This window comes from Heptranchias perlo, chromosome 21 (genome assembly GCF_035084215.1).
Source record: "Heptranchias perlo isolate sHepPer1 chromosome 21, sHepPer1.hap1, whole genome shotgun sequence".
Lineage (NCBI taxonomy): Eukaryota > Metazoa > Chordata > Chondrichthyes > Hexanchiformes > Hexanchidae > Heptranchias > Heptranchias perlo.
Window position 1 is genome coordinate 21,522,367 of NC_090345.1, and position 25,155 is coordinate 21,547,521.

Here is a 25,155-nt window from a genome sequence, read left to right on the forward strand (position 1 = left end):
TAAGCAACATCTCGCAATTTCTGGCGCACTACAGTACAAGGGAGGTTATTGAGGCTCTCGATATAATGATAAACGCCTACATCTCATTCCCTCTTGCCAGAGACAAACAAGAGGAGTGAGCATGAGGTTTTGCATGGATTACAGGCTTCCCCATGGTGCAGGGTGCCACTGACTGCATGCGCATTGCTGTGCATGCTCCTCATCTGAACCCTGCCATATTCATCAACAGAAAGGGATTCCACTCCCTTAATGTGGAGTTGGTGTGCAACCACAGGCAGTGCATCATGCAGGTGAATGCCCGCTATCCTGGCAGCAGTCATGATTCTTTCATTCTGTGGCAGTCCTCTGTTCCACTTATATTTCAACCAGCACGGCAAGTCGAAGGCTGGCTACTGGACGATAAGGGTTATCCCCTCATGAAGTGCTCATGACTCCAGTCAGAAACCCACACACATGTGTACAGCAGGCCTACAACAAGAGCCATGCTGCCATAAGGAACATTTTAGAGCACACCTTGTGCATTCCCTCAGTGCCTATCGTTCGTGTGCTTTTACCTTTCCTAGTGTTCCAATGAGGTGCCTCCCCAGTGGCTGGAGCATGGGTGGTGGAAGGCTGCTGACCTTCAATTGAGGAGACTGCAGATGGCCTTGGAGGACGACCTCAAGCAGCTCTGGGCTGGGAGGGCCCAGCCTCAGACTGCACCATCTCAGCCTGGACTGCAACAATCTGGGCTGACTGGCTGACAGGCAACAGCAAGGGCACTGGTGGAGTGGCAGGGGTGGGAGCAGGAATGCTGTCATCCTGAGAAAGGGCAGCAGGTTAGTTTTCCATGGCACCATTGCCACTCTCCCGGGGCAGCGCCTCAGCAATCCAGGTGATCTGTTGGAGAAGACATTGCTGGACTGCTGTGACACCTGGAAGATATTCAGAGCCACGATGGCAGCAGTATAAGATTCCAATGCAACAGTCAGAGCTTCGATGGCAGATGTTTGTGCTGCAATGGAAGCAGTAACATCAGTCATCAGATGCTGCATCATCCACGGGTGTGCTAATGGAGGTGACCACTGTTGGACATGTTAGAGAATTGAGAGTTAATAACCACAGTGAACTAAAATAACTGTAGCTGCTTTATGGACCAGCAGGTTGCCTGGTAACACAAGGAAAGATGAAACATTGAACATGAACAAAGGGATTCTATTCCACTATAGATGTTGTCGGCATATCAACTGGAATGTAAGGGAGCAATGTCTAGAGCAAACATCAACCATGAGTGATTATTGTAGAAACTATGGGGGTTAAATAGGTTAACTCCCAAAAACGGACGCTGGGATCGCGGTGCGCGATTAACCCGCGCCCCGTTGGTTGCGATGCAGGCAGCACGTAACTTTCGCAAGGCCAGCATTTATTGCCCATCCCTAATTGCCCTTGAGAAGGTGGTGTGAGCCGCCTTCTTGAACCGCTGCAGTCCACGTGGTGAAGGTTCTCCCACAGTGCTGTTGGGTAGGGAGTTCCAGGATTTTGACCCAGCGACAATGAAGGAACGGCGATATATTTCCAAGTTGGAATGGTGTGTGACTTGGAGGGGAATGTGCAGGTGGTGTTGTTCCCATGTGCCTGCTGCCCTTGTCCTTCTAGGTGGTAGGGGTCACGGGTTTGGGAGGTGCTGTCGAAGAAGTCTTGGCAAGTTGCTGCAGTGCATCCTGTGGATGGTACACACTGCAGCCACAATGCGCCAGTGGTGAAGGGAGTGAATGTTTAGGGTGGTGGATGGGGTGCCAATCAAGCGGGCTGCTTTGTCCTGGATGGTGTCGAGCTTCTTGAGTGTTGTTGGAGCTGCACTCATCCAGGTAAGTGGAGAGTATTCCATCACACTCCTGACATTTGCTTTGTAGATGGTGGAAAGGCTTTGGGGAGTCAGGAGTACCCAGTTTCTGACCTGCTCTTGTAGCTACAGTATCTATATGGCTGGTCCAGTTAAGTTTCTGGTCAATGGTGACCCCAAGGATGTTGATGGTGGGGGATTCGGCGATGGTAATGCCGTTGAATGTCAAGGGGAGGTGGTTAGACTCTCTCTTGTGTAGATGAAAACATAAGATTACAAAGCGATATTGATAGATTATGTGAATGGGCAAAACTGTGGCAAATGGAATTCAATGCAGACAAATGTGAGGTCATCCACTTTGGATCAAAAAAGGATAGAACAGGGTACTTTCTAAATGGTAAAAAGTTAAAAACAGTGGATGTCCAAAGGGACTTAGGGGTTCAGGTACATAGATCATTGAAGTGTCATGAACAGGTGCAGAAAATAAATCAAGAAGGCTAATGGAATGCTGGCCTTTATATCTAGAGTACAAAGGGGCAGAAGTTATGCTGCAGCTAAACAAAACCCTGGTTAGACCGCACCTGGAGTACTGTGATCAGTTTTGGGCACCGCATCTTCGGAAGGACATATTGGCCTTGGAGGGAGTGCAGCGTCGGTTTACTTGAATGATACCCGGACTTCAAGGGTTAAGTTACGAGGAGAGATTACACAAATTGGGGTTGTATTCTCTAGAGTTTCGAAGGTTAAGGGGTGATCTGATCGAAGTTTATAAGATATTAAGGGGAATGAATAGGGTGGATAGATAGAAACTATTTCCGCTGGTTGGGGATTCTAGGAGTAGGGGGCACAGTCTAAAAATTAGAGCCAGACCTTTCAGGAGTGAGATTAGAAAACATTTCTACACACAAAGGGTGGTAGAAGTTTGGAACTCTCTTCTGCAAATGGCAATTGATACTAGCTCAATTGCTAAATTTAAATCTGAGATATAGCTTTTTGGCAACCAAAAGTATTAAGGGATATGGGCCAAAGGCAGGTATATGGAGCTAGATCACAGATCAGCCATGATCTTATCAAATGGCGAAGCAGTCCGTGCCTACTCCTGTTCCTATGTTCCTATGTTCTCTTGTTGGAGATGTCATTGCCTGGCATTTGTTTGGCGCGAATGTTACTTGCCACTTATCAGCCCAAGCCTGGATGTTGTCCAGGTTTTGCTGCATGTGGGCACGGACTGCTTCATTATCTGAGGGGTTGTGAATAGAACTGAACACTGCAATCATCGGCGAACATCCCCATTTCTGACCTTATGATGGAGGGAAGGTCATTGATGAAGATGGTTGGGCCTAGGACACGGCCCTGAGGAACTCCTGAAGCAATGTCCTGGGGCTGAGATGATTGGCCTCCAACAATCACTACCATCTTCCTTTGTGCTAGGTATGACTCCAGCCACTGGAGAGTTTTCCCCCTGATTCCCATTGACTTCAATTTTACTAGGGCTCCTTGATGCCACACTCAGGCAAATGCTGCCTTGATGTCAAGGGCAGTCACTCTCACCTCACCTCTGGAATTCAGCTCATTTGTCCATGTTTGGACCAAGGCTGTAATGTGGTCTGGAGCCGAGTGGTCCTGGCGGAACCCAAACTGAGCATCGGTGAGCAGCTTATTGGTGAGTAAGTGCCGCTTGATAGCACTGTTGACGACACCTTCCATCACTTTGCTGATGATTGAGAGTAGATTGTCCTGCTTTTTGTGCAAGATTTGTCCTGCTTTTTGTGGACAGGACATACCTGGGCAATTTTCCATATTGTCGGGTAGATGCCAGTGTTGTAATTGTAGTGGAACAGTTTGGCTAGTTCTGGAGCACAAGTCTTCAGCACTATAGCCGGGATGTTGTCGGGGCCCATAGCCTTTGCTGTATCGAGTGCACTCAGCCATTACTTGATATCACGTGGTGTGAATCAAATTGGCTGAAGACTGGCCTCTGTGATGGTGGGGATATCGGGAGGAGGCCGAGATGGATCATCCACTCGGCACTTCTGGCTGAAGATGGTTGCAAACGCTTCAGCCTAGTCTTTTGCACTCACGTGCTGGACTCCGCCATCATTGAGGATGGGGATGTTTATAGAGCCTCCTCCTCCTGTTAGTTGTTTAATTGTCCACCACCATTCACGACTGGATGTAGCAGGACTGCAGAGCTTTGATCTGATCCGTTGGTGATGAGATGAGGGAAGAAGCAATGTGTAATCATAAGGAGGATGATTTGATGGTCATGTGGGAGAGGAGAGGTAAGGAAATCCCTGGCAGGCCACCCATTTCCGGAAGCAACTTTGGTCTGCACACTATTTTACATGCCACTAACAGTACTGCCTGACCAGCCAGACCACTCTCTGTATAATGTTGCAACTTTCTCCAAGTATAGGAAACTTCCACAATTGTACCAGCAGCCAGAATAAATAATCCGGCAACTAATCTGTTACTCCTGCATGCTCCCTTTAAATAGTGCTGGTGAGAGGTCCTTCATGTCCTTTAACTCCTGTTCAGCTGTACGAGGTTAGGATAGCGCGTACGCTGGATCGGGGAGTTTGATAATGCTGCTGGCTGCTTCAAATCAGTGTTGCGCACTGATTAACGTTATAATCTCCTTACCTTACATGCTTCTGGCGTTCATTAGGCGACCACCTTTATCAAGATGGCGTTCTGCGCACATCACGCCGGAAGTGTGCGCCCGCATCTCAGACGCCGTATTCGGGGCTTAGGTGTCTGCGAAGTGCCTACAGAACGGGTGCTATGTGGCCCGATTTAGGTCCTTATAGTCCATAGCACAAGATGCTTTGAACACAGTGTCCTTGATAAAATCCAGAGACAGCTAACAAAGGAGGTAATAGGAGGTGGAAATCTGAAATTCTGTCTGCCTATGAAAATATTACAGTATTTTGCTTTTGTAGTAAATAACCTGTGTATAAAAAGGGCTACAGTTACAAGGCTGTTACAAGGTAGATGGTGAGAGAAACTCAATGCTGCCCTTGTACTATATAGATTGATCACCTGTGCTGTGCAATAAAGTCTGTTCCGTATAGTCACCTGACTCGTGCTTACTCGAAGCGTGTGGCTGTGAACCATAGAAGGAAGGAGGTTGACTAACAACCACCCGTTCCATGTTGGAAAGGATGGTCTCCAAGCTCTGCGCAAAGCCATGTGCCAAGTTGGAGCTGCATATGTTTCGAGGGCCTTCTACCCCCCTGGGGATACAGGACATCTCTCCTTCTCTCCACCTACTGCACCAAAGCCTCCAGTGCATGATCAGAAAATGCTCTCTCACACGTTCATGCGTTCCTCAAAGTACCACAGCACAGATTCAGTTTTCAAATGACTCCCACCACTTCTCGCAACTACAGAACACCTCCCCTTTAAGAGGAGCAGGCTGCCTTTAAGTACAGCTAGCCACTCGTGATATCGGGTCCTTTGCTGAAGTGTGCAGCCAATGAACAGCACAGGTAGTACTGGCTGCATCATGTAAAACAGCAGGCAGCATGAATTCAATGTGCTGCCTGTGACGCAATGAACGGGCGCAGGTGATCCCCACGCCTGTTTTCGGGGGTTATCTAATTTAACCCCCATGGAGACTAACCTCTTAACTAAGCACTCTGTGGTCAGGTATCTTATTGATCAGCGTCCTCTGCACCTTCTCCAAAGCTTCACCATGTTCAGAGACCAAAATTGGACACAATCCTCCAAGTGCCGATGTACTAAGACTAAGTATAGGCTAATTATAGTACTCTTTTGTTTTTTATTCAATGGTCCTAGAAATACAACCTAAAACCCCTTTTTCATTCCCTATAGCCACCTCGCATTACTTGTCCACCTTTAATGAATGGTCAACTACTGCCCTCAGTTCTGATACTACTCTATAGTTCTGATACCTTTAATTGGTACCCAAGTGCTTGATAGTGCACCGTCCACATTAACTGACATCTGCCATACAAGGGTGCATTCCCCTGACTTAACTAAATTGCCTTGCAAACTATTGATTTGTTCTGAATTACCAAGCATTGCACGCATTTTTGTGTCATCAACAAATTTAAAAGTGGTTCCATTTAAACGCTCTAAATCATTATTGAAAATGATGAGGGAGTACAAAGGGTGAAGGTAAATACAAATTTATAAAATGAAAGAAACAGAAAAATTGAAAACATTTTGTAGCAACAGAATCATATTCACAACCCAATAATATTCACCATAATCATGTTGTTACTGAGTGATTCTACTGTCAAGTGAAAGGAGTTGATGTTCGCTTCATGAAAAGAAAGTCACCCATAACTGAACAGCAGATTTTTTTGACCACTTTTCCTACAGAGAAGATTTAGACTGTGTTTTCCTCAGAGACTAAGCAATACGGAATTTGTCACCTTGTCTACGTAATCGAAAAACACCTCGCACTCTTTATTCCTGTCTGGTTGTGAACAGAGATAAAAAGACAGAAACTGGGACACAGGGCAGCAGAGAGGCTTTTTGAAACAGGAAGGCTGCAAGTGCAGTTAGTTTTGTTAACGGGAAATCTGGAAGAGCTTTCACTGAAGCGAAGAGGTTAAAAATGCTGGTGTTTAGTTAGAAGCCATCTTGTTTAAATTAAATTAAATAAAACTGATGTGGGCTAGCATGGTACGTTCTTTATTTTGTATCAGTACATGAAGATAAGTTGTACTGCTAAATTAAGTGAGTCCGATAATAACTGCCAATTTGTATGTTCACCTTACTGTAAAGTATGGCAACTGTTGATTTGTATGAGGCCTTGTCTCACCAAGTGTTTGTTTGGTCTGCCTTCAGAGAGATTGAAAAAAACATACATGTGAAAGACACATTTATTTGGTTCATGTCACAAGCAAATGCTATTGAACAAGTAGATGTTGAACATAAGAACATAAGGAATAGGAGCAGGAGTAGGCCAATCGGCCCCTCAAGCCTGCTCCGCCATTCAATAAGATCATGGCTGATCTGATCCTAACCTCAAATCTAAATTCATGTCCAATTTCCTGCCCGCTCCCCATAACCCCTAATTCCCTTTACTTCTAGGAAACTGTCGATTTCTGTTTTAAATTTATTTAATGATGTAGCTTCCACAGCTTCCTGGGGCAGCAAATTCCACAGACCTACTACCCTCTGAGTGAAGAAGTTTCTCCTCATCTCAGTTTTGAAAGAGCAGCCCCTTATTCTAAGATTATGCCCCCTAGTTCTAGTTTCACCCATCCTTGGGAACATCCTTACCGCATCCACCCGATCAAGCCCCTTCACAATCTTACATGTTTCAATGAGATCGCCTCTCATTCTTCTGAACTCCAATGAGTAGAGTCCCAATCTACTCAACCTCTCCTCATATGTCCGCCCCCTCATCCCCGGGATTAACCGAGTGAACCTTCTTTGTACTGCCTCGAGAGCAAGTATGTCTTTTCTTAAGTATGGACACCAAAACTGCATGCAGTATTCCAGGTGCGGTCTCACCAATACCTTATATAACTGCAGCAATACCTCCCTGTTTTTATATTCTATCCCCCAAGCAATAAAAGCCAACATTCCGTTGGGTAGTGTAACTCAACTCCCAAAAGTAAGATCACTTATGGGAGTTACTGACACCACTGAACCCAAGAAGGTATCTACGGCAGATCCGAATTTGGAACACTGATGTTGGAAGATGCATTTCGGAAACATGGTGCATCATTTGATAATGCAGCTGAAAAGCACTAGGAGAAAGGATATGGTTCCTGCACCACTAAATGGATTTATTACTTGGCTCCCATAATTTCTGACAAGTGGAGAGCAGGTTCTGTTCTAACAGTTTGAGTTGCTCTCTTTCTGAGCAATCTGAATGGACACAGTGGCTCAATCTGAAAACCCACAGTGGCTAGGAGGAGAGACAGCATCCACGATCGCTGGCAGGAAACCATCTGAGGCCACCAGGAACTGAGAGAGTGATCATGAACTGTGGAAGGAGATGCTGAAAGGATTTCAGCTGCGGGGGAAAAGAGTGGTCTCATGACATCCTCACATGCGCAAGGCAACATCGAGGGGCAGTAACATCCCATGCATGCGCAGAGACCCCAAAGGAAGCTTTGAGGGTATTAACCTTATGCATGCACAAGCCATTGCAGGAAGTCCCAGATTTTTAAAAAATCACAGATCTAGAAATGGAGTGTTATGCAAGCACAAGACCCTGAGAGATCAGAAGTCTGTGTAGGCAAAGTTATTTTAGATATTGGAAGATGGGGTGGGTTTATTGGGATGCTTTGTGTTTTTTTCCATAATTGCTGACTTTTTTAATGTGTTTATTGTGTTAGGAATGTTACTTTTAGGGCGACATAGTGAGGTGGGTGGGAAAGCAACATGGCCATTCAAGTTTTTTCGGGGATGTGATTGGTTACCTTTTTTGTGAATAGGATTTCCACACCATTCACCTGACGAAGGAGGAAGCCTCCGAAAGCTTGTGGAATTTAAAATAAATTTGTTGGACTATAACTTGGTGTTGTAAAATTGTTTACAATTGTGAATAGGATTGATGGGGAGATGGTGAAATAAGTGTCCAAAAATAAGTGTCAGTTACCCTGTAGCGAATTTACAATTTCAGTAAATCAGCGTGATTTGTGTGAAATTTCAGTAAATCAGCATGATTTGTGTGAAATTTCAGTAAATCAGCATGATTTGTCTGAAATTTCAGTAATCAGTATGTTCTGTGCCCTATGGAGATGCCACCCTAGGGTAGGTCATTTCTAGGCTATAACCACAAGAGCAGCCATCTCCAAGTTCATTATCAATATGCTACAGCAAAGAAGAAAGATCGACTTGGATGCTACTGCCTTGTCTACAGTAAGCTACTTTGTATTCATCAGGACCTTTTTAAAAGATAAATCCACACAGACAAAGGAGAGGTCGTCTTTTTAAAAGAAAAGAGTTATCTCAGATTTCTCCAATTTGAAATGTCTAAAAGGGAACCAGTAGACTTAGAATAGTCAACCAGAAAGAGCAAGAGCCAATATCCATCAGCTTTACAATGCCCATTGGATTGTAATTGAAAGATAACCCACCATGCCATCAGGAACATATATGCAGTAGATACACTGTAGAGTGATTTCACTACACAAATGAATTTTAGTTTTACTTATTTTAACAGTTTTAGTTATTATTATAGTTAATGAAAACCGCATTGCAACACAGCTACTCCACATGTCTATAGTGCATTACTTAAATACTTCTGTCTCCGTTAGCCATTTAACAACTACTGTACTTCAACCTGATAGATTTTTGAATGAACTGTCGATCTAAATGAAAGTCTGAAAGGAACATATATCTATGTGGTAAACTGTTAAATAATCCCATATCCTCCACTGTTCAAAGTAGTTTCACGTATCAAAAATATAATCTTTGGATGTAGCTCTTCAGGTCAGAATTTGCTCTTATATTCCGCTAACTGTTATATTGTTAGCTGTAATCCCACCCATATCATCAGAGATGTGCCTTTGGTAATCAAAGGAGATGACAGTGACAACTGAGAAAACACAGTGAAAAACAGACAGGGTTTTTTATTCCAACTTACATCACTTCCAGAATTATTACCCAAGGCTGACAGCCACTATGGGAGTACAGCATTCAGATTTATCTCTACTATCAAATGCTATCAAGGAAAGTCATTACAGAAAGTATCACCTAGTGTAAGGGGAGAAAAGTGCCTCAAGATATTGTGTTAATGTGCTTATTAATACTTGTCTTGCAAATGCACAGAATGTTTTCAAATTTTGTCACTGGAATCGAGTGGCATCAGTGTTGGTGGTAATACGTGAGATAGTAGGGATGAAGATATTACCAGGAGCCTCCATGAGAGATGTGGTATTATCAGGAGAGAATAGTGATTTTGACAGCAGAGGTAACATTAATAATGACACAATGAAGAGAGGAAACAGGATACTGCGGAACAGATAGGAAGAGTAGGAGAGACAGCATCGCTATGTTTTGTTTCTTTGCTACTGAGCTAAAGATCTCCAACAGTTCTGATGTAGCAGAATTTCTAATGAAGGTGAAAAAGCCTTTATCTATGTTTGGTTTGCAGACAGACTACTGACATTGATACTGACAGCAAATTAGATATCTGTTTCCACAGAGTGCTAGGACATTTCTGCTAAGATATGTCTCTCTCTAGATTCCCTCCTCTCTACCTCCATGCCCTACCCAAGCTTATCTCATTCATTAGACCCACCTCCTGTTCCCTTGATTCCATTCCCACTAAACTGCTGACCACATCACTCCACTTCCTGATCCCTATACTAGCTGACATTGCAAATAGTTCCCTATCTTCAGGCAATGTCCCTCTCCCTTTCAATGCATACTAATGTTTCTGCAACTACTTCCTCACTGTCTGTATCTACGTCATTGGCTTTGATTTTGTATTGTCCTTCTTCTGCTCTATAGCATCTTCATATAGCAAGTTATGAACTATGTAGCAGATGACAAAGATCTTGGCACCCACAGATCCATCCAGATACCTGAAGCACTGCTTTGAGATGCCATTGGAATGCTTATTAATGATCCTGGTGGATACATAGGCCTTCTTGTTTCTGTGCTCTACTTCTGTCCATTGATGGCACAAGGGTACCATTAGCCAGTGCTGACGAGAGTAGCCTTGGTCTTCCAGATGCTACCTGACACCACAGGCAGCTATTTTTGCTTTTGCTGACCCTTTTTTGCCAAATCCAGTGCTACTGGAGCACTCAGTGCAGTCCCCATAGTGACCAAAAACCTAGAAACTGAGGCAAAAAATGAAATAACTTACCTTTAAACAAAGACATCAAATATTACCCTGAAACTTATTCTTGGGATTGGTTATGGACTAGACATGGAGATGTCACATTTAATGCCCACCCCTTGTTCCAAGTGATTGTTTGTACAACTGAATAGCTTGCTAAACCACTTCAGAGGGCATTAAGAGTCAACCATGCAATGTGGGCCTAGAGTCACATTTAGGCCAGACCGGGTAGGGGTGGCAAATTACCTTCCCCCACGGACATTAATGAACCAGTTGGATTTTTACAATAATCCAGCAGCCTTCATAGTCATTTTTTCTGGTACCATACCGATTCAATTTCACAGCTTATCATAGGATTTGAACTCTCAACCTCTGAGTTGCTAGTCCAGCACCATAATCACCACACTACATTATCTATCATCTGTTTCAGCCGGGATGAATGAGTTCCTAAAACAATATGGGGTGAGTTTTCTTGAGGATTCCAATCTGGCCTGTTATTTTCTCCATTGTATGATTTAAGTGCACTTAGTTGTTGTCCTCCAGAAATTGTCCAGGTTAATAAATATCCAGTGCTGTATCATATGCCCAACACTATCGCCCCTTCTCACTCAGTTGCAACAATTTTCAGGCTTTTTATTCACTTTTCACTAAAGTTTTTGAATCTACTTTTGGTCAGTACTAAACACAAATTAATAGTCCCTCGGTGCTTTTTCTAAATCACCCATATCTCTTTTTACTGACCATAAAATTAGCAAAGAAAGGGAAATACTTCCAACATGTGGAGTTTGAAACCTGAGATTGATTTGTCCTTTACCCACATACGCCCCTGGTGTTACAAAGACCCTGAACACATTAACATTCTTGGTTACTATTTAATTTATAAATATATACTAGAGTGAAATAGCATATGGCCATTTTGTTTTGCTTCTAAATCCCAAGCACGTGTTGATATTTGAAATGCTTTTTTGATTTTTATCCTTTAGAGTTTCTAAGAATATGAAGATATATGAAGCCATTCTTGGCTCATTTCACTTTGCAATTTTGTTAAATAGAAATCAATGCTGATGCAATTTTTTTTTTCAGACCAACTTTGAAAGGAAGGAAGCTTATCCTCTAAGGAAATTACCCTTTAAAATCTAATGAAGATACTGTGCAAACATCCTCAGGTAACTTTGTTTCTATTGCTTTAACTTAAAATCAACACTGAAGCTAACTTCTTGTTATATCAGATCATGGCTAATTCAAAGGGAAATCTTATATTTCATTGAATATTTGGGACATCCTTAAGGCCATGGAAGGTGCTATATAAATGCTCGCTTTTTCTTTCTTTCTTTGAGGGTAGATGAAAAGCCAATTTCTCCATGTGGGATATCTCACTTAGTGACCTAGCTGTGAACTGATAAAGCTCATTTCTAGCCACCTGTGAAATTCACAACCATTTTTGCCACATTTCATGAACATGATTCATGCTACTTCACGTATCTGTGTCACAGACTGAAAATACAAAAAAAAGCAGCCCCCACTTCTCCACTGTCTACTGACAACAGCAATTGTTCTGAATACATTTCTCTCTCTGGCACATACACATATATATATTATAAAAAACATTAGATATACAATAACTATATCAAGTGAGAAAATAAAAATGACAATAGCATGCCAAATCTGCTACTGACTTGTTTCTCCTTTATGTAGGATTGCACAACAGTCAATAGCTCACATCCAAACTTCAGGTTGTGCAGAACAGCTCATCAGTGTCACAGTGAAAATTTGTTTTTTGGGTATTGCTTTACGCAGTCTACAGCTGACATGTTTTAAGCTTTTCTGAACAGTTCATGAAGATTAATGACTAATGGTGGTCCTGCCAGCATTGACAGAACCAGATTTGACTTGACTAGACTGATTACGTGACACACCATACCAACGACTCATGGGACAGCAACCAGACCAGCACATCATGGGGTAGATTTTTGACTTTATGCGATAGTGTAAAATGAGTGATAGCGAGTCTGCAGCCCGTTTTACATCTCTCCCGATTTTTATTTCCACTGAAGTAAAAATCCATGGAAATAAAAATTGGGAGAGATGTAAAACGAGCTGCAGACTCGCTATAACTGTTTTACACTATCGCACAAAGTCAAGATCTACCCACATGAATGTGGTCACACAAGATGCATCTTCACCAAAACAACTCATCTTTAACACAATAAAATTGTGGTTTATTTTAAAGTTTTAGTCTCTTTTCAATTTGGATATAAGTGGAAATGTGTTAGAAATATGACACTGTAATATGCTGCACAAAAATAATAGTACTGTCCTTATACTATTTGCTATCTGTTCTTTGTTGTTCTATTCTGAGTACTGTTTTGTCATTTTGCAGTGGTATAATCACAGATGTGGGTTACATTGCTCGAGATTTCATGGGTAGTTTATTGGGCTGCCATGTTACATAGAGTCTGCAGCACAGAAACAGGCCATTCGGCCCAATTTGTCCATGCCGCCTCCCACCTCTCTTCATCTAAGCCTATCAGCATATCCTTCTTTTCCTTTCTCCCTCAAGTACTTATCTAGATTCCCTTTAAATTCATCTATGCTATTCACCTCAACTACTCCTTGTGGTAGCGAGTTCCACATTCTAACCACTCTCTTGGTAAAGAAGTTTCTCCTGAATTCCCTATTGGATTTATTAGTGACTATCTTATATTTATGGCCCCTAGTTTTTGTCTCCCCCACAAGTGGAAACATCCACTCTTTAGTTAGCTTCGAGCTCCCTTGGAGTGGTGCACAACATTATTTCCATGACTTTGTGCAACTTTTATTCTTTCATGTTTTATCCATTGTTGTGTGTTGGTTGTGACTTGAATGTGTCTTTTGTTTTGTGCCTGTGGTTTGGTTATTTATTCTGCTTCATATTTGTGAAGTTGATTTATCTAATATATTTTACCTTCTCCTATTGAAATTTTCAATCTTTTTCCTCTGGCTTTGTATTTTCTCATTTTGTTTTGTCTCCAGTTTGTTTTGCTTTTCTGGAATTATGGTGGTGATATTTGTTGCTTCCTGTAGCTGATGTTAGTCCTTCCATTGTTCCCTAGCATAATCGGAACCATGATAAGAAAAAACCTAATATGGATTAGGTGACGGGAGTACCTAATTTTTTTCTGCTTGGGCTATAATGTGAATTGATGTCTTGCATTTCACAGGTTGGTACATATTTGATGATTTCTGTGACATCTGTGCAATTGAATTCCACAGAACTCAATTCATCATACCTGTCGGGTGGACTTCACCATAAACTAGTCTCCTGTTAATTCAAAATCATTTTTAAGCATTTGAAGTAACCCAGCACAGTAGGCATTCTTAGCAGTAAAAAATTGAATTATCCAGTAATTCCAATTAAGTGCCTTTGAGTTATTTGACTTAAAGGCACTATTGACATCGATCTTTACCATTTAAAATACAAGTGTCCGGGACAGGCACAGGGCTCAGCCCCCAGTGTTTACTGATTGTAGGATGATTGGAAATATTGTACACTTTATTCTGATTTTCTAATCAGGTCTGCCCAATTCCAGTTAGAATAGTGGGCTTTTATTTATTTTTCCTGCTGCTCTATCAGTAATATTGAGGCACAAAACCTGCTGGAATCTTGTTGGGAAAATCAATGAATGACTTTTCTTTTTGTAACAGTTTCAACCAATATATGCAGTTCTTTTTGCAATTTTATCTGTTTCCCAACACATTTGTGTTCACGGCTTGAAAGTGTCCATTAGCAGATTGAGTCTGCTATGAACTAAAACATGTGCCCTTATGAACATAGGAACAGGAGTAGGCCATTCAGCCCCTCGGGCTTGTTCCGCCATTCAATGAGATCATGGCTGATCTGTATTCTAACTCCATCCACCCACCTTGGCTCCATATCCCTTAATACCCTTGGCTAGCAAAAATCTATTGATCTCAGATTTAAAATTATTAATTTAGCTAGCAGGGAGAGAGTTCCACACTTCTACCACCCTTTGTGTGAAGAAGTGTTTCCTAACTTCTCTCTTGAATAGCCTGGCTCTGATTTTAAGATTATGTCCCCTTGGCCTGGACTCCCCCACCTGTGGAAAATGTTTCTCTCTACCCCATCAATTCCTTTCGATATCCTAAAAACCTCAATCAAATCACCCCTTAACCTTTTATATTCCAGGGAATAAAAGCCTAGTTTATGTAATCTCTCCTCATAATTTAACCCTTGGAGCCCTGGTGACATTCTGATGAATCTGTGCTGCACTCCTTCCAAGGCCTATATATCCTTTCTAAGGTGCAGTGCCCAGAACTGTACACAGTACTCCAGATGTGGTCTAACCAGGGCTTTGTATAGCTGTAGCTAAGCTTCCTCCCCTTTACATTCTAGCCCTCTAGTTATAAAGGCTAGCATTCCATTAGCCTTTTTGATTATTTTTTGTACCTCACTACATTTTAGTGATCTGTGTACATGGACCCCTAAATCTCTTTGGACCTCCAATGTTCCTATCTTTTCACCATTTAAGATATACTCGGATCTATACTGCACTGAAATCCATCTGCCACAGTTTTGCCCACTCACTTAATCTACCAATATCTCTTTATAATGTTATGCTCCCGTCTACACTACTTATCATGCCATCAATCTTTGTGTCATCAGCAAACTAGGATATATGGCTCTCCATTGTGTTATCTAAGTCATTAATAAATATAGCAAATAGTTGAGGCCCCAGAACAGATCCTTGTGGAACACCACGAATCACGACCTGCCAATTCGAGTACATACCCATTATCCCTGTTCTCTGTCTTCTACCTGCTAACCAATCTCCTAAGTCAATAATTTACCTTAAATTCCATGAGCTTTAATTTTAGCTAACAGTCTCTTATGTGGAACCTTATCGAATGTCTTCTGGAAGTCAATATAAACTACATCCATAGACATTCCCCTGTCCTGCTACTTTAGTTACTGCCTCAAAAAATTCAATTAGGTTCGTTAGACATGACCTACCCTTTACAAATCCATGTTGGCTCTCTCTAATCAGCTCAAATTTCTCTTAAGTGCTCAGTCGCTCTGCCCTTAGTTATAGATTCCAATAACTTCCTCACAACAGATGTAAGACTAACAGGTCTATAATTTCTTAGTTTCTCTCTCTCACCTTTCTTTATGCATGATGTGTGTGGGTTAGCATAGCCATGTTTTAACAATTAACCCCTAATTGTGGAATATTGTTCACCAGAGATCAAATAGGACGCCTACTATGTTGTCTTTTCTCTTCCAAAAGGCAGAAAGTACCATTCCAACAGCCCAATGAGTACAGGCTAAAACTACTTGGTCAGATTTATTTACAAATCAAATACCAGAGGCCAAAGATTACTGAAACAACATTGACCACAAATTTGCTTGGGTTGTAATCCCAGCGGTTACACGGGGATTGGCCTGACTGTGCCTCAAGCACTGGCCTCCCCAAAGTTTGTCTGGTCTGTGGGGAGAACCTCATTATCATGGGGTAATTAGGCACAAGCACAATTTCAGTTGTGCCTCTGGCACCTGTCTATCCCATCCTGCCAGAAACTCTGGCCTTGTTCTGGCCTGGAGGGAAGGTTACCCAGGGCTTTAGACCCTGGCACACTTCCGATTGGCCTTCTGAGCAATGGGCCAATCTAAATGCAATCTGACCCATGGGGCTCACATGTGCCGTATGGAGGCCAGTATGCCTCATCTCACTGGGTGTATTGGCCACCACTGAAACCCTGGGACCCTCCCAGGTCCAGGCGAGTGAACTCCCAGTTTAGGGAGTCCCTATACCTGGCCCATCGTTTACATGAAAGGGAAAGATAAACTATTCCACCCCTTACAAGACACTATGGAAACTCCTAGAAATGGTGGAGACCCGGTGTAATCAGGTCTCTGCCATTCTCCTGGGGCTTCCTCGGGCTTCCTGCCAGAGGAATTCCTGGACCATAATATTTAAAAACAATAAAATTGGAATCAATTCATAAAGGGTTAATATATCCTGTTTAGAATGGAATGTGACAAACAACAGGACTTTAGATGAAACAATTTTTCATAAACCTTCAAGATGCAATTTCGAAATGGAGGACACGAATCCCAGACATGGAGTTTGGAGCCTTTGCCAGAATTAAAACCTACAGAAGCATCCCACAGTTTTTATACAATTTTAAGTGTTAATCATCAATGATCAAAGACATAATAAGTGTGGACTGTCGCATAGTATGCTAATGAAAAACCTATCATACATAAATCTAGAGGCTTTTGATTGATTTTTGCCCCCAAAACAGGTGTAAATTGATGAAAACAACTGGAAATCAGGGTGAAGAGCCATGAAGTCAGTTCTCTGTCCATGGAGTACCCTATTCAATTTTCTGCCAGTATTTTCTTCTGCTGCCAATGGAGCCCAGGAGTTTAAGACATTGCATATGTTTGATGCCTTTCATGCATCTTCCTGACATTCCCATCGGGATAGCGCTTTTTCATCATGTTCATATAAAGTGGGTATCCACAGTTTTAAGAGCTAAAGCTTTTGGCAGAAGTGATATTGAAAAGCCCTGTCTGAAGAATGCAAGTAGAATTTACATCTGGATGTCATTTTTCCATCTGTTTTTGTTTCCTTTCATTTCACTTGTGTGTTCAGTTATTCTTGTGACAGCTATTGGGCCAGTGACATTTTTAGCCCAACTTCTATTATAACCGCAATGGGTTTCCCCACAGAAATCGTCTTGGGAGTTCCCCTGGATTTATGTTTTTAGGAAGGATGAACATCAGAGGGATATAAGGTACATCAAGGTGTAGCAGAAGCACTTTGTGCCCACCTGCCAGCATCCTTGCATCTGCATTTACGAACCATGACACACTTACCGACAGCTATCAGTAAAGCAGTGCTTGTGCAGGCTACAATTCACAAGGGAGGCTGTGACTGAACTGTGCCACATGCTGCAAAGTGACCTGCAGCCAAACTCTTCCACAGGCATGACCATGTCAGTGGCAGTGAAGACCATAACAGTCCTTACATTCTATGGCTCTGGGTCAGCCAAGGTACCACTGGCCACATCAGCCACATTATTTAACCTTCAGCACATGGATGACCTATTCAATCCAGAATCCCAGGTTTCCATGGCAGCATTCTGAACATTCATGGGCAAACTACTGACTGGTTTTATGGCATCTGGCTTAGAGGACTCCACGGTACATGTCCCTGGAGATGTCACAAGCTCCATGGTGGACTAGAATATTGAAAAACCATCATGCAAGGCTGCATTCATGCAGCTGGTGCACTCCTCCACATGAGACTCCTCCATCTACAGCATGCTGCTGGGCATGACTGCACCAATGCATGGTGCTCAGGGCATTAGGCCCTTTGCATAATAAATAAGGGGCCTAACACCTGCTTGAGGCCCCATGTGCATGTCTGAAATTTAAATCCTAGGGTATAATAAAATGACCATTGACCCTCGGGGCTATACAGTAAAAGGGATAGTTTCTTCATGAAGAACTGTTTGGCGAACTGTTTTCCTATGGGGAAAGGGAAGAAGTAAAGATCCAGGCATACTTTGTGATACAATGGTGTCACAAAAAAGTGGTGTGATGTTGCAAAAAAATTACATAATTGAGTTATGCATTTAGAAATTTAAATGTTTGCCAAACACCTTTTCCTGAAACAATAGACCTTCAAACCATCATCGCTTGTTTTATAGAATCGACCTTGACTATAATAATGCCCCCATAATAATAATAATAACTTTTGCCATTTTAACACAATTTCTGTTATGTCTGTAACTCTTACATCAACACTTTATTACCATGACTTGCAACTGCTGCCAACATCTGTATAATAAATGTATTATTAACCAAATTTAAATGATAAAATTCTTCTTGAATATTTTATAACTGCACTATGTTTCCAAAGCATAAACAATGTATTTTATATCTTGCATTTCTCTTAATGCTTCAATAAACTGGAGAAGGAATAAAAGAATCTCAATAAAATAATATCTCTACAGCATTATAAGTGCAGCTATATGAACCAATTATTTTGGTACTCAAGTATTCCACTTTTTACTGACCGGATGAATCAAAAACTCTATTATTCTACAACTTTATAGAAATGGTCCAATTTCTGGGCATGTGTGAATTTAACATCTAGCAAAGCGTGTGTTAATGCAAAATTACTTGAGGTTATGCAGCAGGAATAAACAGATAAAATTCAAACTTTCAGATTAGAGCATCCCTACACCTGAACCACAGCTAGGGGCCAAACATTTCCCCACTAGATCACCAGGAATTGGGCCTAAAGTAACTAGACACACACAAACACACAACCAAGAGGAATAAGATTAATATCTTCTCTCTCCCCACAAACCAGGCAGACGGGAATTAGATATGGTTGTCCTTTATGAAGGAGTTTGAGCCATGTGAACCCTTGCTACATTACAAAGGACTGGACCCATATTTGTATTCCCAGATCATGATCAGAGGTTTCCTGTAGATGACACAAATTTTCCTTACAGTATTTCTGTATTTCACCTCGTATGCACCAAAAAAGCAAGGAAATACACATTGTTAAGATATTTTGCTAAATACTGTAATGAAGAATGAGACGCAAGACCTATGGATACAAATTCCTGAGACTAGTGCATCTCATTAACTGACAAGAGTCACTGACTTCTGCAACAGGTCCTGTACATTGACAACCACTTGTACTTCATCACATGAATATATCTTGCCTGTTCCACCTGACTCAGCAGGTAATGTTCCAGTTTAAAAAAAACATTACAGACAGAAAATGGATACTAATTCAAAGTGCAGCTTTATAGGATGTTCCAGATGATAGAATAGACAGAAGAGGAGGAGGTGTAGCTTCATGCGTTTGGGAGAATTTGAAAGTAAGGAAGGTGAAACGGTATTCCAGGGAAGGCACAACTTGAAATAGGTCCTGAAATTGCATGGGGATTTCGCCAGTCTCCTGCCAACTCTGGTGGGAGACTGCCAAAAGCCCCAGGGAATCAGTGGAGATCCAGTTTATCCAGTTTGTTTCCTCAGTGACTTGTGACAGTGACAGGCTAGTGTAAGAAATAAAAATGTAATCCCCTATGGACAGGCCCTGCGAATACACAGGGTCTGCTCAGACGAGGAGGAACGGGATGGACACCTACAGACTCTGAAAGACGCCCTGGTAAGAACGGGATATGACGCTCGACACATCGATCGACAGTTCCGACGGGCCACAGCGAAAAATCGCATAGACCTCCTCAGAAGACTAACACGGGACGCAACCAACAGAGTACCCTTCGTCGTCCAGTACTTCCCCGGAGCGGAGAAACTACGCCATGTTCTCCGCAGCCTTCAACATGTCATCAATGACGACGAACACCTCGCTATGGCCATCCCCACACCTCCACTACTCGCCTTTAAACAGCCACCCAACCTCAAACAGACCATCGTTCGCAGCAAATTACCTAGCTTTCAAGAGAACAGCGTCCACGACACCACACAACCCTGCCACGGTAACCTCTGCAAGACATGCCAGATCATCGACACAGGTACCACCATCACACGAGAGGACACCACCCACCAGGTGCATGGTTCATACTCCTGTGACTCGGCCAACGTTGTCTACCTCATACGTTGCAGGAAAGGATGCCCCAGAGCATGGTACATTGGCGAGACCATGCAGACACTGCGACAACGGATGAACGGACACCGCGCAACAATCGCCAAACAGGAGGGTTCCCTCCCAGTCGGGGAACACTTCAGCAGTCAGGGACATTCAGCCACCGACCTTCGGGTAAGCGTACTCCAAGGCGGCCTTCGAGACACACGACAACGCAAAATTGTCGAGCAGAAATTGATAGCCAAGTTCCGCACCCATGAGAACGGCCTCAACCGGGATCTTGGGTTCATGTCACGCTACACATAAGCCCACCAGCGAACAAAAGCTATCTGTTTTTAATATAACGGGTCATTTGCTGGTTTTCTCTGCCTTCCGGATGTTTCTGCCTCTCTCTCTCTCTGTTTTTTTCCTGTTTGTTTTTTTTGTTGAATGTATATTCGGGGGTTCTGTAGGTGACACCTCTCTGTCTGAACACGGTGATTGCCTTGGCAACGGGCAGTTGCAGGGGCAGTCTGTAATCACCATGTATTGTTCTCTGATTTATAAATGCGTAGGCTTCGAGGAATTCCTGACATTTACCTGAGGAAGGAGGAAGCCTCCGAAAGCTTGTAGATTTCAAATAAAATCATTGGACTATAACTTGGTGTTGTAAAATTGTTTACAATTGTCAACCCCAGTCCATCACCGGCATCTCCACATTGTGACAGTGACAGGCTAGTGTAAGAAATAAAAATGTAATACTGCAGTAGCGGGTGCTTTTCTTTGAGATATAGGCATATTGCAAAGGCAAGTTATTCGAGCAGGTTAGAGGCAGGTTACAATTAATACTTACTAGCTAATTCACCAATACCACAGTCTCAGCAGGGAGCTGTGCTTGAGGGCACGGCTCCCTGGGGAAGCACAATGTCAGTTAATTTACTGGAGAGTGTATAAATTCCATTCACGATGATGAGAACAAAAAAAAATCAAATATTTTTGTAACCATTACTACTGCATGTAATACATTGGTATGATTTTATTCTATTTATAGTGCCTCTAAACTGCACTTACAAGATATATATGTTCAGCGCTGTTGGAAAGCTAAATAAATAGGTTTATTTTTACTCTCCATATTAAGAATACTTTGGAGAGAGCAGGATCTGTTAAAGTCTGGGCTAGACAAGCACGCAAAGCTGAATTCACACCAAAAGCTATTTCATATTTTTCTTGCTATTGCAACAGCATCACTTTAGAGGAGTACTGCATGATATGGTGCTACAATAGCTTTATCATGGAGTATTCACCTGAAAAATCTATATCTCGCTTTTGTTTTAAAAGCAGTGGCTATTGGGACTGCAGACAGCCAAGGCTAAGTAAAGAAATATTATGCTTCATTGCCTAGCTTCAGAAAAGCAGTGAAGGTGGCATTTCTGATGGGAGGCCAGCTACTGCTTGGTGAGTTCTGAAATATATTTCCGATTGGAGTTAAAAAAAATAAATACATGGTTACGGATGAATATTTTTCAAAAGAATATTCATGGATAAGGCCACTATAGGGCCTAACTCTGGAGTATTCTCCTAACATTGAAGTAAGTGCCATTTCAGTGACTGTTTTGTGCCATAAATATGTATTTTTTAAAATTACAAAATAGACAAAAAAGAAGCGCCCCTGACTCTGACGGGACAGAGTTCTTAAGGTTGTCAGAGGGAATGTTACGGTTGAAAATGGATGAACCATAGTGGATAGTCTGTTATTGATGACTTAAATATTAAAATTGCAAGACATGACGCCAAGTCCTATGAAAATCATTGTGATCAAGCTCAAAATTGAGCTCTTAGTGTTGCATTACTGATGCTACAAAGTGTAAATCTAAAATCAGACTCAATGGCTTAAACTTGCATTGAACACACCTTTGATGAGGTTTAAGGGAGAAGGTAACTGTGCGAGTACTTACCACATCTCTTATCGGAGCACCCACCACCCCCCCACCCCGACCTGCCCTTCGTTCACCAGCTGGCATTGTAATTGGCCTATATGTAGGCTAATTGAAAATAGTTGCACTTAAATTTTGCTGTGATCAAAGTAAAAATTCGGCAAAGATTATGTTCCAAAGAAAAAGGTGCCTCCCAACCAGCCTGCAAAAAGACCAATTATGTGCATGCCAATGCCAACTAGTGGCCATACTCCATGAAAGTCCCCTTAGGGGCCTAACATCATCAGGACACAGCTGCTTCATTTTCACTTCTACATATGAGCCTTTCAACTAAGAGTTTCTTTGCAAAGAAAGGAGGCAGCTACTAAATAATGATGCAGAATACATTAGGAGGTATGAGTACTTTTCTCTAAAGCCACACTCTTTTTTAAATTCATTCCACATAAAGTTTGTGACAAAATTCTTGATCAATGCATACATTTCAAACATATTTATTTTAGTTTATATGAGTGCTCTTGCAAATTGGGGATAATTTGACTCAATGAAGATGATTCAATGACATCAATCTAATTATTTTAGTGCATCAGTTCTGATCTAACATCTGTTTAAATTAAGGTAAGTTGAATTAAATTAGTGTTGGCACTACTTTCAATCAAATTACCACCCATATGTAGATATATTGTATTGTTTCCAATGGTGTAAAATGTATTAGTCATTGAATGGGTTTTGCATTCATTAGATTTGAAATGCTGATCATGCAGCCAGACTGCACATCCAGACTAAAACTGAATCTGAATCACATTTAAATAATCTAGTGGCTCTCCTGTGACATTGCTTATAATCCCAACTTCAGGGAACCAGGTGCAGAAAAGGGAGCGTAGAGGCCAGAGGCTGTTGCTGCACTCCTGAGAAGTGAGGTGCAGGACTGAAAATTTCAGGCAGGAAGCTTTTGTTGGCAGGTGTAGAGAGTGGAGGCTGTAGCATTTGAGCCAGGTATCAACGGGAGGAAGGAACTGAGCCAAAGCACTCAGGTGAGCTCAAGTGGTGCAAGAGAACAAGAGGGGAAGCACTCACGGAGCACCTCCATGGGAGGAGTGGAGTGGACCCGGAGGAAAGGAGGGAGTCCAAGTAGAGTGCCGAGGATAGAGAGTTAATGGAGGATGGAATGGAGAGCTATCATGAAGTCCAAAAATAAATTGGAAACTTGCTCCCAGGACAATCTGATTCATCCATGGCCTCACATGGACCAATATTTGGATTGGTCTGTGATGTTACATGGTCAGCATTGATCAATGAACAACTTTATACTATTACAGATTGAAAACACACAGACAAGATTTTTAATACTTTTAGTGGATCTCTTGTGGCATTGGTTGTGGAATTGAGACTTTAAGCTAAGTTGTAGTGAAGGCAGGTCTATATGGAGGCTGCAGAGCAGGGCCGAGGCCTGTGGTGAAACCGGTCTATGACTTGAGGTGTGTGGGAACCAAGTTTTGGGACAGTAGGACAGATGTTGGGGCATGATGTGCGTAAATAGGCCTGGACAATGATTGCAGATTAAGGGAAAGGCTCAAACTAAGGCTGGGTCCTGGGAATGGGTGGACAGGTGTGGGAATGGTAGGCTTGGGCAGAAATTGCACACCAGGGCTGAGGCTCAGGGTGAGTCTGGGTTATGGGGTAGGAGAGGAGGCAGAGTGGTACCCATGATTTAGGAGATAAGGGAGAATGTAGGGAAAAGGGACTATGACTTGGAAGGGGAAAGGGGACTGACAGGGGCCTGTCATCTCCTGTCACTGCCACTGAGATCTCCCCATACTGCAGTTTTCCACAATGCTGACAATTAGTGGTCCTTCTCTCTTCAATTTCTAAACAATTTTACAACACCAAGTTATAGTCCAGCAATTTTATTTTAAATTCACAAGCTTTCGGAGGCTTCCTCCTTCCTCAGGTGAACGATGTCGAAATGAAATCCTCGAAATGAAATCGCATTTATAATTCACAGAATAATGCTTGGTGATTACAGACAGTTTTTTCAACTGCCCGTTGCCAAGGCAATCAGTGTGCAGACAGACAGGTGTTACCTGCAAGGTCTCAGAATATACAAATCACCAAAAAAAACAACAAACAAAAAAAAAAACAGAGATAGAGAGGTAGAAACATAGAAAAGACAGTAACTGACCCGTTATATTAAAAACAGATAACATTTGTTCGCTGGTGGGGTAACGTGTAGCGTGACATGAACCCAAGATCCCGGTTGAGGCCGTCCTCATGGGTGCGGAACTTGGCTATCAATTTCTGCTCGACGATTTTGCGTTGTCGTGTGTCTCGAAGGCCGCCTTGGAGTACGCTTACCCGAAGGTCGGTGGCTGAATGTCCATGACTGCTGAAGTGTTCCCCGACTGGGAGGGAACCCTCCTGTTTGGCGATTGTTGCGCGGTGTCCGTTCATCCGTTGTCGCAGCGTCTGCATGGTCTCACCAATGTACCATGCTCTGGGGCATCCTTTCCTGCAACGTATGAGGTAGACAACGTTGGCCGAGTCACAGGAGTATGAACCATGCACCTGGTGGGTGGTGTCCTCTCGTGTGATGGTGGTATCTGTGTCGATGATCTGGCATGTCTTGCAGAGGTTACCGTGGCAGGGTTGTGTGGTGTCGTGGACGCTGTTCTCTTGAAAGCTAGGTAATTTGCTGCGAACGATGGTCTGTTTGAGGTTGGGTGGCTGTTTAAAGGCGAGTAGTGGAGGTGTGGGGATGGCCATAGTGAGGTGTTCGTCGTCATTGATGACATGTTGAAGGCTGCGGAGAACATGGCATAGTTTCTCCGTTCCGGGGAAGTACTGGACGACAAAGGGTACTCTGTTGGTTGCGTCCCGTGTTAGTCTCCTGAGGAGGTCTATGCGATTTTTTGCTGTGGCCCGTCGGAACTGTCGATCGATGAGTCGAGCGTCATATCCCGTTCTTACTAGGGCGTCTTTCAGCGTCTGTAGGTGTCCATCGCGTTCCTC

At 42.6% G+C, this 25,155-nt stretch overlaps 1 protein-coding gene and 1 long non-coding RNA gene across 3 annotated transcripts in view; one reads left to right on the forward strand and one right to left on the reverse strand.

The window, feature by feature from the left end:
- The window catches only part of LOC137340042 (uncharacterized), a 116,407-nt gene extending 97,881 nt beyond the window's left edge, over positions 1-18,526 (forward strand). For both annotated transcript variants that reach the window (XR_010966686.1, XR_010966685.1), the window contains 2 exons: positions 11,688-11,770; positions 16,908-18,526. This is a non-coding gene — a long non-coding RNA (uncharacterized lncRNA). The remainder of the gene's footprint in view (positions 1-11,687; positions 11,771-16,907) is intronic.
- Positions 1-25,155, reverse strand: part of LOC137340041 (phospholipid phosphatase 4-like) — a 212,649-nt gene that overhangs the window by 174,418 nt on the left and 13,076 nt on the right. The gene's annotated exons all lie outside the window — the stretch shown is intronic.